Source organism: Heteronotia binoei, chromosome 5 (genome assembly GCF_032191835.1).
Source record: "Heteronotia binoei isolate CCM8104 ecotype False Entrance Well chromosome 5, APGP_CSIRO_Hbin_v1, whole genome shotgun sequence".
NCBI classification, from domain to species: Eukaryota; Metazoa; Chordata; class Lepidosauria; order Squamata; family Gekkonidae; genus Heteronotia; species Heteronotia binoei.
In genome coordinates, this window is record NC_083227.1 from 136,452,186 (window position 1) to 136,465,509 (window position 13,324).

Consider the following 13,324-nt stretch of genomic DNA (forward strand, 5'->3'; position numbering starts at 1 on the left):
AGCAATACATATGTAAAAATAGAGATAAGTGTGTAAGAGAATCTTTTCTAATTGAGGAAAAGTTAACTTTATGATGCCCATTTGTCCCTCCCTCAAGTGTGAAAGTAATAGTTGCTTTCTGTTGTTCTAAATACTATAGCAATATGTTGCTCTTAGAGGTGTTGTGTCTGAAAGAAATCTATACGTATATATTGTATTCTATTACAATTCGGCCTCTTCCCAGTCAACCAGCCAATCAGCTGATGAGGCTGGGGGCTGTCCTTTGCCCCCCCCTGGAAGGAGGGGAGATAGTGGAAACTTCCTGGCCATCTGGGAGCTCGGGAGTGGGCACAGGCTTAAAGGAGCCATCCCCGCTACCCATGGCGCAGTTTGCAGCCGCTCTTGGTCCACCTACCCGCCCTCTTAGCAGTGCAGGGATAGGCTGGTCGCCTAATTTGAGGGGCTGGGTAGGAATTTTTCACCCCCAACAAATTGACATGGTTGGGGGTGTTTTTGCCTACCCTACACTGCTTATGGTGCTGGTAGTTAGTTGGTGGTGCTGTATAAATAGGTTGGTCACTAGTTGTAGTTGGGCTTGTGTTAAGCATGGGTATTGGTGAACACCTTGTGGTAATGGCCTACCTGGATCGGCCATTAAGCTCCATGGCTTGGGGCAGGAATTCAGGTGAGCTGGGGATCCCCTTATGATGGGAGCATACACACGCCAGGCTGTACGGTTGGGGAGGGTGGAGCTTCGTTAAGGGGGGGATCAACTGGACCCTACTGGCTGGCTAGGAGCCAGCATACTGGCTCATACCCAGGGCTAGGTGCTCGCCCAAAATACTGGTCAAGGGGGTTGACAAGGGACTGTCCCCTGGCTTGACCTGACCCATTAGTTAGCCCTTGCCATTTGCTGTTAATTAATAAAGTGGCCCTTTAAATCCAATCACATCTCTGTCTCATCATTCTGACGGGGGGGGGGCAAACAGTGTTCTATTCTATTATTCAAAAGAGAAAAAAGAAAGAGAAAGAGGTAGGAATGCATAAAATATGTAGGACATATAATTCTTACAGAGGATGTATGGGGGGTGAGATGCATAAAAATACGTAGGATGTGTAGTCCTTACAGAGGATGTGTGGAAAAGAGAGTTATATGCTATTTTTTCTCTCTCAATCCTGTCTATAAATTTGAATGCTTTTCTCGCATTTCATTGTATCTGAAAAGTGCATGTGTACACACAAAAGCATATACCTTCAATAAAACTTTGTTGATCTTAAAGGTGCTATTGTACTCTAACTGTATTCTGTTTCTTCAGACCAACATGGCTTTCCACCTGGATCTCTCTCCTACTCCACAGTCATCCAACAGGACAGGAGAAATAGGGAAAACTTGGAATTATTCCAGAACAGCTGTGGCAAGCTCAGTGCCATTCAAACTTTGTATCTTTTCCTATAATATAATTGGAAGCAGAAAATTTTATGGTCCTTTTTTTGGCTCATTTGAGCTTCATGGCCTTGACATGGAATCCAAAATGTGGCAAAACTAGATCCTAAATCTGTACACCAAACAGGGTAGTTTTAGAATTCAGTCCAGTTACTAGTAGCACTTGGTTTATTAGTAATAGGTAATTTTTCCACCGCATAGGTTACAGGTAGTTATTCAGTATTGATCACTTTTAATATGCTAATTTTAATGTTTTATTACTGTATTGTTTATTTACGGATACTGTTAGCCGCCCTGAGCCTGCTTTGGCGGGGGAGGGCAGGATACAAATAAAATTTTACTTACTTACTTAATCACCCAGGTGGAAGACAGGTTCTAAAAATGATGTTTTAAGTGTTTTGTGGTTTTTAGATATGGGTATATCTTTAATTCTGTTTATTGATCTTCTACATTTCAATTTTATAGCTTCATTGATGGTTGTATTTATTTATTTTATTGTAAGTTATCTTGAGAGCCCCCAGGACAACAAATGAAGTATAGAAATGTTCTAAATATAAATAAATAATACAAATAAAATGCTACAGTGCAATCCTAAACTCAGTTACATAATTCTAAACCTTCTGATTTCAATGAACTTAGAAAGGTGTAACTTTATTTTGGTTTGCTCTGTCAAAGAAGCAGTATTTGGAACTGAAAACCATATGGCAAGACTGTGTGAAAAGAATCCCATGGTACATTAGGGTAACAGGGGAAGAGGTGATAGTTTTGAAAAAAGGGAAAGACAATTAAACTGTATGAAGATTTATGGTGATCTTTCATTGTCTTGGGGCCAAACAGTGTCAAAGTATTTTATTGTGCCTCTTGACACACAAAGGACTATTTCCAGAAATCAGATTGAACTGTGTCTTCTGCATTTTGATAATGGATGTATTTCTTTCTCCTTCCCTTCTAAAGTGTGTTAGCAACAGATCAAGGTCACTGATCTGATTATGTTGTCAGCAGGTTTTGGGAAATCTTCTGTGGAACAGTATCTGCCAAACAATAGTCTCTGCTGTTTTCCACACAAGTTGCCATTAACATATTCAATAGTAGGGCCCTGATCCTGTTTCCTGTTATAGGGAACACCAGACTGTAAGAGATTATGAAGATGAGATCCTCATTTGTTTCCTGTAGGGGCTGAGTTTTACTGCATAATGTCATGTTTGGAAAGCAGATTATGAAAGTCCTAGTTTTGAAACAGAAACATTACAGTGCAATCCTATGAAGAGTTACTCCAGATCAAGTCGATTGAATTTGATGGCCTAAGTGTGCATCAGACTGCACTGTTAAGGTCATATGAAATGAGTACATTAGCAATCATACTGACCCAATGGACATTTTTGTTTCTGCATCTTCAAAATCTTTTGTAATAGTTCTTGCACCATCTTCCAATCATCTTTCGCCTTCTCACAAGTCCACCACATACAATAAAACAACCCCACCTGTTTTGTACATTTCCAACATTTGTTAAACATATTAGAATACATTTTAGAAAGTTTTGAGGAGTTACATACCATCTATAAAACATCTTATACAAGTTTTCTTTAAAGGATACCGATTTGGTTAATTTAATATTTGATTTCCATAAAGTCTCCCATTCATCTAACATAATATTACGCCCTATGTTCTTCGCCTATTGTACCATACAATCCTTTACAATCTCATCTTGCATCTTCATCTATAATAGGTAAGAGTATATTTTCGAGATTAATTTTTCCTGGGGGCCTAAGAAGATTTAATCAAATGGATATTGATCCCTGTTAAACCCTATTGTCTTATCTTTTACATATCTGGACTCTATTTGCGTTCTGAGACACCAGCTCATGTTAATGTTCTTACTCTCTAAATCTTCCTTAGATTTTAGTTGATTGTCTTGTTGCAATAATTCTCATATTTGTAACATTGATTTGGTTTCATAAGATTTGGTGGTGTAAAAGCTTCAACAGGGGACACCCATCTTGGAATGTGTGAAGAGAGCCAGTTTGGTGTAGTGGTTAAGTGTGCGGACTCTTATCTGGGAGAACCGGGTTTGATTCCCCACTCCTCCACTTGCACCTGCTAGCATGGCCTTGGGTCAGCCATAGCTCTGGCAGGGGTTGTCCTTGAAAGTGCAGCTGCTGTGAGAGCCATCTCCAGCCCTACCCACCTCACAGGGTGTATGTTGTGGGGGAGGAAGGTAAAGGAGATTGTGAGTCGCTCTGAGACTTTTCGGAGTGGAGGGCGGGATATAAATCCAACATCTTCTTCTTTTTATAGATTTTCGGGTTTAACCATGCCCATGTATGGTAAAGAGATTTCCGTAGCCAGTGGTTTTTAAAATAGGAATGTCCTTCTAGTCTTTGATTCCACAAATACGCATGGCAGCCTTGAGTAAGTTCATGTCCCTCCAAAAGCAGCTGTCTTCTGTCTTGTAGCAAAGTCCAATCTCTCAACCAAGTCAGCACCAAAGCCCTATAGTACAGTTGCCAATCTGCTCTTTTTTTTACAGTCCTTTAATATTTTAAGTTTAATTCTTGGTTTTTTCTTCTGCCAAATATATACTGAAATATATTCAATTTAAACCAGAACTGTTTTTGTTGAATATGTACCCTAATCACTATACAAAAGAAATAAGAAATTTGATGGCACATATTACTACCGCAGCTAGGATTTCGTTTGCTCAGAAATGGAAGCGTCAAGCGTTACCTATGAAGCAGGAGTTGATTGGGAAAGTACTGGAAGCAGCAGAGATGGACTATTTATTTTTAATCCTTGCTGGGAAATCCATAGAAGCAGCAAGGAAACATTGAGAGAAGTTTTATTTATGGTTAGATACTTAAACTACTTTAATGGTGAATGGTGGTGAATATTCTTCAAATTATTTGATTGGAATATAAATTAAATTGATAATTTAAATGGGAATTTAACATAACTTTATATGATTAATATGATAAGAGGTTAAATGTGTAATAATAATAATATGATGGAACGTTCTTTTATCTGATGTTATACTGATATGCAGAATGTATTCTGTCTTTCTGAATGTCAGCAAAGGGTTTATTGAAGTTTCAAAATGATCAGACTTGTCTTTGTTAAAAACTAAGTTTCATTTATTGATTACAACAATGTTACTTTCTACATGGATTCATTGAAACTGATAACAGATAGCTTGAACCATTGGCATTTATGAATACACTTCAAAGGCTCTGGGCTTTAAACTACTTCTCATAATAAAACTACAGTTGTTCCCGCAAGTAACACTTTCACACGCCCGCTTATCTTTTACCGGTGATGGTTACATTCCCCCCCTTGGTGATGTCCTTGCTTTGCTCGGGAGGTGCCAGGGAGGCTAGCTGAGCGCTCTGCACTTCAAAGGCCTTACTGGCCTTTGGAGTCTTGGCAGCCTCCGTTCCCACCCCTCCTCTTTTCCCTGCAGGACACACATGTTAGTAGCATAGAATTTTATTTAGTAATAATATTAGTAAGCAGGGCTTAAATACATTCATAAAGCAAAGTGACTTCAATGAAGCATAGTCTGACACTGAATAGATGTACTATCACTTTTCTATATCCACTTCCCATTTCCCCTTCTTCTTTAAAAAATAAAAATCTTACAACTCAACATTTTTGTTTCTTTATTATCTTTATGTGGCTACTGTCATAAGGTTGAGGTTGCCCCACTTAGTGTCATTATTTTTTCCCCTTTTATTGCTTGATAATTATTGATAATTCAGCAGATTTTATTTTTTGACACCTGCCATATAGTGAAGACATAACAACCAATCTAAAACATTCCAAATTGAATTCCATTTCAATAACCTTAGTAGGATTCTGAGTAGAGCTGCTGGAGATTTTTCTCTTTAAATGTATGAATTTTAAATCCAAATATTCTTTCTTAAAAATTGAGAAGTGGAATTGGAAAATATGGCAAACTTAAAATATTTGGCTCAGTTAGTGTTGCCAGATTTTTCATTGTCCATGCTTCTAGGCCATCAGTGGCATCTGTAGACTACAGAGATAATGCTGATCTCTAATCCTGGAAAAGTATCGCCTTCTTATTTCTGCAAAATAAAGCTGTTGTTAGAAGCAAAGGAATAGGTGATATCAGAGGTTGTTTCCTATGTTTTTTTTCCTATAAGGTGTCAGGGCTAACACTTTAGTAATTAATAGGCAAAGACAGGAGTTTGGGGGCTCTCAAGATAACTTACACTGTCTAAAGGCTATCATCATTTGAAGCCTGCTGCATCTGACAATCTTAATTTTCAATCAGAATTTAGCTTTTAAAGAGAAAAGGAAAATATAACTATTAAAAGGGTACATACTTGAAACACAGTGCTGTAAAGTTCCAAAGCTGAGCTGAAAGGAATTTTAAAAATAATTGTAAAAGTCTGATGGCTGGGTTCAAAAATTACAAGGTTCAGGGGATCTACCAAATTAGGCACTTCCACGAACTGGATAATGGGGCATTTCCTGAGGATATGTTGCTCCTTGCTACAATTGATTGTTCTTTTTCATATGACATGGAATCCAAAATGTGGCAAAACCTCTCAGCTGCCTTCCCTTTGCCTCTCTTCCTTGAAATACATGTGTGTGTGTGTGTGTGTGTGGGGTTAAACTGCAGATTCACATGAGAGTAGTTTCATTGACTTCAGTACCTTTACTCTTATATCAGCCATGGGACACTCTCCAACAGCAACTCTGATGCAGAAACAGGACAGAGGGGGGTTTTTTGGGTTGGGGAAATGCTGCTCAAAAACAACTCTCCTGGGGACTCCAGTGCTGGTGACTGACAGTGTTGGGGCAATTATCTGCTTATGCACACATCACTACCTGATCCAAAAGGGAAAAAAGGAGGTGGTAATGGATAGGAAGGTTCAATACCTTCAAGTTCAGAATATGGTCCACTCTCTTCAGAGGAAAGAAATTATTAGATATGCATTGACGCCATTTGAGGTCCTTCTTAAAGAGGAGGGCATTGGCAAGAGAGGTTTGCTTTCTAAAATATATACTTATTTAATTGACTCTCTTCATTCATATCCACTCTCTTATATTTCCTCTACCTCAAAGGCTAGAGGAAAGCGATTGGAAAATGATCTGGAACTCCCCTTCCATTAAGGGTAAAAGCACTGGTATTCAACTTTGGTATTTAAACCCTGTCAGGATGAGTAAAATCTCTAGGGCCTCAAGTGCAGATTGTTGGAGGAATTGTAAAACTAAAGGCTCCCAGTATCATATGTGGTGGGAATATACAAAAGTGTCAAATTTTTGGAATATAGTGGTAGAGCAAATAAAACTTATATTTGATCTAACAATTCCAGTAGATTTTAAACTTATTTTATTTGATATCTGGCCTGATAAGTTGGTGACTAAAGATCAGAAATCTTTAATCTCGACAATGTTGGCAATAGCTCGTATGACAATTGCTAAAAATTGGAAACCTCCACATACCCATGATTGAAATGTGGTCTGATAAGTTATGGGACCAGTATATAATGGGAAAGAAAATGAATAACCCTTGCTTTGAAAATAATACTAATTTGGCTATAGATTATGATTTGCTTTGGGTCCCAGCTTTGGAATTCTTTGGGAATATTTCTTTTTTGCCTAATAGAATGAATTGTATATTTCTTAATTCTTAATACCTAGCATATTATGTATTGTTTTTGTAAATTGTTTGTTATATGCATCCAGTGATCTAAGTTGGATTCTTGTATGTTAGAATTATATTTTTATTATTTATTTTCCCTATGCTCCCTTTGTATTGGATTAGATTTACTAAAATATATTTTTTTTAAAGGGAAGGTTCAGACTTCCCAAAAAGCTTGACTTTGCAAGAGGGGAGTTCAGACAACTGGAAATGTAGGGTGAAAGCACTGGCATCCTCAAAGACCAGACTTTCCCCAGTGTCTGTTAACTCTGCTTTGAAGATAGGGTTGAATGGGGCAGCAACGACTGGGGCATGGAAGACAGATGTTGCTATCTGATTGTGCTCTTTAAATCTGAAAGGGCACTGCAATGATATTGGATTAAATTTCTTGTGTGACCGCAGCCTCTGTTAATCCCTGAGAGAACATAAAAGGCTCTTGGCTTCCTGTAGTATGTTCTTCAGTTCTAACACTTATGTTGGAAGAAATATTTATCAGTCATAAGAACATAAGAGAAGCCATGTTGGATCAGGCCAACGGCCCATCCAGTCCAACACTCTGTGTCACACAGTGGCAAAAAAATTTATATATACACACACTGTGGCTAATAGCCACTGATGGACCTGTGCTCCATATTTTTATCTAAACCACTCTTGAAGGTGGCTATACTTGTGGCTGCCACCACCTCCTGTGGCAGTGAATTCCACACGTTAATCACCATTTGGTGAGTCCTTCTGCTCAACAGAGAGGCTGTTTTAAAGACAAAATTATTTAAGTGTCCTTACATATTAAGAAAAATTACATATTGTAGAAAAATCCTAAGCAGGTCTACTTAGAATCCTACTCAGATCTATTTAGTGGGACCTAGTCCCATGAAAAGTTTCTTTTTTTAAAAAATGGATTGTACTGTAAATTTCAGGGGGGGCTGTTTCCTAGTGAATATTATCTGAAATTATTTCTTGGATTGGAGTACTGTTTTAAATAAGTTCAAGGATATGGAAATGAGGAGTACATATGAAAAGCTTGCAAGGAACAATAAAAATTCTACAGACATCAAGTATGATTACAAAGAAAATTAAAAAAACCTTCCCTTTTGAAAAAGCTATGAAAGCAAATCTCTGTTTTTCCTGTGGGTATTTGAGACAGCTCAGGATTTGGTATCCAGTAGCAATAGAGGGGAAGATGAGATGAACACATGCTGCTATTTAATCATCTTTCAATTCTACAGTAAGAAAAGGTACTTCTGTGTCTAGTGAGAAGGTCTGTGCACTTGTGGCCTGAATGGAGGCGTATGTTTCATAATTGCTCACCTCTTTTTCTAGGGCAGTAATGATGGATAATTTACTGGTGTAATTCATGGAAATACAACAGATGTGATGTGCTCTGAAGATGTTCCAGCATTGTTTGAGTGCTGACCTATTACTGACACTTAAAAAAGGTCACTGATGTAGCACTATGAAGTGTTCCCTCTTGAAATATCATGTCCTTTCATCCTGCCCTTCTTCAGGCACTTAGTAACACACTCTGGGCTCTGTGCCATCACCTTTATACTCTAGAGTTGCAATGTCTGAGGTAAAATACAATTTTAAGTCACCATTGCTTCCCTGTGGAAATAAAACAAAGAGTTGGGATGGGAAGGTTGTGACTAATACTTGCACCTCACTTTGTGGCAACACTTGTGGGTGAGATCTGGCTACTTCAAGAAGTTTTGTTGATGATTACCTTTATCTCACCGTGGTTCAAGAGCATATTTAGCTATGAACAAAGAATGATATACTTGTGATTCAGGTCAAATTTTCTATCTATAAAATTATGGCATTGACATTTTTTTTAAAAAAATCTGCTTGTTTTCTTTTTTAGCAGTTTGTTTTTCAGATGTTATCAGGTTATAGACCACTTTCTCCCAGATAAACACCCCTGAACACTCAAATCTTCATCTATCTATCTATCATCTATCTATCTATCTATCTATCTATCTATCTATCTATCTATCTATCTATCTATCTATCTATCTATCTATCTATCTATCTATCTATCTATCTATCTATCTATCTATCTATCTATCATCTATCTATCATCACTGCTCATACAGCTATCGCCTTAAGCAGCGGAGATATTGTTGTGTCAGCATGTTGACCAGTTTCACTAGATCCAGTCCTGTCATCTGTCATGGAAAGTGTTGATGGCTGCTGATGTTTCCAGCATTTCCATCCCCCAAGCTGTCCCTTCCAGCTCTGAGACTGTTTATTTATGGAGTTATGAGAGGTTGAGAGGCTGCAGTGAGGAGGAGAGAAAGGATGAAACCACCTTTTCTCTTTCTTTGATTTGTGTGGCTCCACTGACTGAATAGAAAGAAGAGAACAATTTTGTTCCTTTCCCCCTCCTCATTGCAGCCTCCAGACCCATGTAGCTATTAGTCAATGTGGGTCTTTGACCCCAGGAATAGATTTTCTCAGAATCAGAAATGGCTGCTGGTGTGTGCGTGCGTGCGTGTGTGTGTGAATGTGAGAAAGATCCACAGTCCTTGCATCCATGGATCCAGTCTACTGCATTCAGATGATATTTATTTCAAGGGCAGGGGGGGTGATGATCCTGCGACTTGTAAGATCCTAACCAATTAGGAGGAAATGTTCTGAGTGATTTTTTCCCCTTTATCCTTTGTCACTGATGCATTAGTTCTACACACACGAACCCTGCACAATGTTCACTCATTTTAGCATTTTTCTTCAGGATCATAGCTAACAACTTATGTCCTGGTTACCACTGATGAGCTGATGGCCTTTCTTGTAGAAAATTAAATACTTCAGATTGCAGAATACAAAAAGATAGGAGATGAGAGACAATAAGTTTTTAACTTGCTTCCCTGAATGGTCCATTGTTGAAAAAAATACACTCATCCTGTCCCCCAGTTTATACACAAACTGGCAACATCTTGCAAAATCATTTCCTTACAAGACTGGTTTTAAACTGCTTTTAATCTGGTCTTGAATCTCCCAGCTAGCTCTGCGAATGTGTATGCTTCTTTTTTCCTTTTCCCTTGAGAGGGTGAAAGCTTTTGGTTCCTCTTTGCAAAGCATACAGACTCTTATTGGAAAGGGAGGCAGAATGGAAAGACCAGATTCTGAATCTTTGAATGTCCCCCAAGCAGTGTGACAGCATTTTCAATTTATAGAGAATGCCAACAATTTTTTTTTTATCATTTTGATCTGTTCCATCATGTAAGGCTGGGGAGGGGGTTGGGAAGGTTGCAGATACTTTTATTTTAGGGAAGATCAGATTGTTATCCTGTTAACCATTTGATCTCTCTACTTTGAAGGATTTATTCTGAAGATACTCTGTTGACATTCTTGAACTTCAAGTGGAGCTGCTGGAGTAGAGAAGAGAGGGGTTAATACCTCCTACTCTTTGATTTACCTTGCTCTAAGCAGCCGGAAACCTTTTATTTTTTTTGGTGGCAGGGTTTGGCAAGTATAGTTGTATTGTAAAATCTGTTGGGTTCCCCCCCCCTCCGGAAGGTGTGCACTTTCAAGGCTTCCAATTTACATTCCTCCTCTTAGAGCTCTGTTCCCCAGCAAATAAATTCATGGAGGGCTGTCCAGTGTATTGTAAGTGAAATTGACAAAGGCTTTCAGTAGTATTGGTCACATGTTTGTTTATTGTCATTGTGGTCTTTAGACCAAACATACAAAGGGAAAATACAAACATAAATTTCAGCCATATTGGTCAGAAATGCACTGGGAGATCCCTCACTGTATTCACTCTGCAAACATATAATGCCAAGTTCATTGGAATGGATGGATCTGGATCACAGATTGGGATCTGATCTGAGGAATAGTCCCAAAGGGAGAAAACCCGAATTTTGATATTATTCCTAATTTATTTTCCCAGAATTTGCAAGCATAGCATTTGCTTGCTCTTGCAATCAACTTAATGGCTCACACAAATAGTGCCCCTGATTATATAGAATGAAAGCACCTTCTGCCAGCTAAAACACTAGGGTGATTGGGAGAAATGCTGTGCAAAGAAATGCTAATCAGTTATGATAGTACCAGGTACAAACACAAGCTAAATGTTCAGGTTGGCTGGCATGACTCTAAGGCACATTATGCCTTAGTTACTCCTGGTCCTTAGATTCAGATGGGGTAGCCATGTTGATCTGAAGCAGCAAAACAAAGTTTGAGTTCAGTGGCACCTTTAAGACCAACAAAGTATAAGGTATAAGCTTTTGTGTGCATGCACATTTCTTCAGATACAATGAGACAGAACTTCTTCAACCATTACATATAGGTAGAAGGGGGAGGGGCTTAGTTTCCAGGAAGGGCAAGTTAATCCAATCTCAGCTATAATTGCCCAGTTATCTATGCATCTTGACTCTAATTAGCCCTTCCTGGCAACTAACCCCCCATCCTCTACTAATACGTAATAGTTGAAGAAGTTTTGCTTCACTGTATCTGAAAAAGTATGCATGCACACAAAAGCTCATACCTTGAATAAAACTTTGTTAGTCTTAAAGGTACCACTAGACCAGGGGTGGCTAAACTATGGCTCAGGAGTCACATGTGGCTCTTCCACACATATAATGTGGCTTTTGATGTCCCCACCCCCACCATGTCAGCTGGCTTGGAGAAGGCATTTGTCTCTTTAAACCACTTCTCGAAGCTGGCAGTTTGGAGAATGCATTTAAAATTGCTTTCCCCCCCTCCCCCTCCTTACCCCTCCACCATCTCTTTTCCTTCCCTCCCTCCCCTGTGGCTCTCAGACATCTGATGTTCATGTCTTGTGACTCTCAAACATCTGATGTTTATTCTATGTGGCTCTTACATTAAGCAACTTTGGCCACCCCTGATCTAGCCTCTGTTTAAAAACCTCCAAAGACAGAGTGCCCACCACTTCCCAAGGAAGCCTGTTCCACTGAGGAACTGCTTTAACTGTCAGGAAATTCATTTTTGTCTGTCACCTTTGAAAAGCCCATGAGAAGTCACCAGAAGTCACTTGCAACTTGACATTCCTTCACACACACAAAACTGTGGTTAGGACCTGGTTGTCCATGTTATCTCTTCTGCTCAGATGCTTAAAGCAACAAGGAACAAGTCCTCTCCAAAAATGAAACCCTCTTCAGCGCCTTCTCGGAGAGCTGCAGCCCCACCCACCTAATTGATTGCCTTATGCAGCCTGCGCCACTCCCAGCATCATGAATAGAGGGGCAAAGCTGGTTTGTAACAAACACTAGCATTGGTTTAGAAAAAAATAGGGGGGGGGGGAGATGCCACAGGTGAGAGGCAAGAAAGGAGGAGGAGGAGGAGAAGGAGGAGGGGACTTCAGATTCAAACTGAGCTTCTTTTAGGTTGCTGCAGTTTAGTTTTTCCTGTTTTGGGGACTTTGGCCTGTGTGGGTCCCCATGGCATCAGTGGGAGGAATATTCGCTCCACAGGAACAGAGTCTATCGCCTAAAGGGACTCAATGATATCTCCCTTGTAAAACTTTGGAGGGAAATGCATTTAGTCTAGCCAACATAAATGCCCTACGATGACTTGGAATGGTTAAGTCTGATAGATAATGAGGCATTTTGCCACAGAAAGCATAAAGACCTAAAGAAGCTGGGGAGCAAATATAAGGGTCTGTTGGATGTAGTTTCATTTGCCCCCCCAGTCGGAATGAAGAGGCAGACACAAGTGTTGGGTTTTAAACCAGGCTGCTTTATTAAACAATTAACAACTGTAACTGGCAGGGGGTGAAAAAACCAGACCAGACAAGCCCTGGGGTCAACACCTGGACCCTGCCTTGTCCAAAGGGCGAGCCACCCTGCCCCCAGCACAAGCCCGCCGTATTCGGGTTGTAGCTGAGCGGCCAGGCCTCCAGCCATCACCATCTGGGCTGGCATCAATCCCCATGGAAGGATCCACCCAGGTGAGGCTCCCTGTGATCTGCATTCCCCGCACTGAGCCGTGTAGCCCATCTACGGTTCATACAGACCACCGCACCAACGGTGCTAGGCCATAGGTGCTCCCCTGGAAAACCCTGTGGCCAACCCTCCTCCAGCCACCGCCAATGCCAAGCCTCTGCTTAGGCATTAGCGCCCCAACGGGTGGCCCCAGAGCCAACCGCACCCTCAGCCGTATCTCGTTTAAAAAGGCCCGGTTGCCCAACTCAGAAAGATGAACACCATCCGGCCGATACAGGTCAGCCTGCTCTACCCGTATGGCCGGATGAGGGAGAAAATCCCCAAGCCATTCTCTAT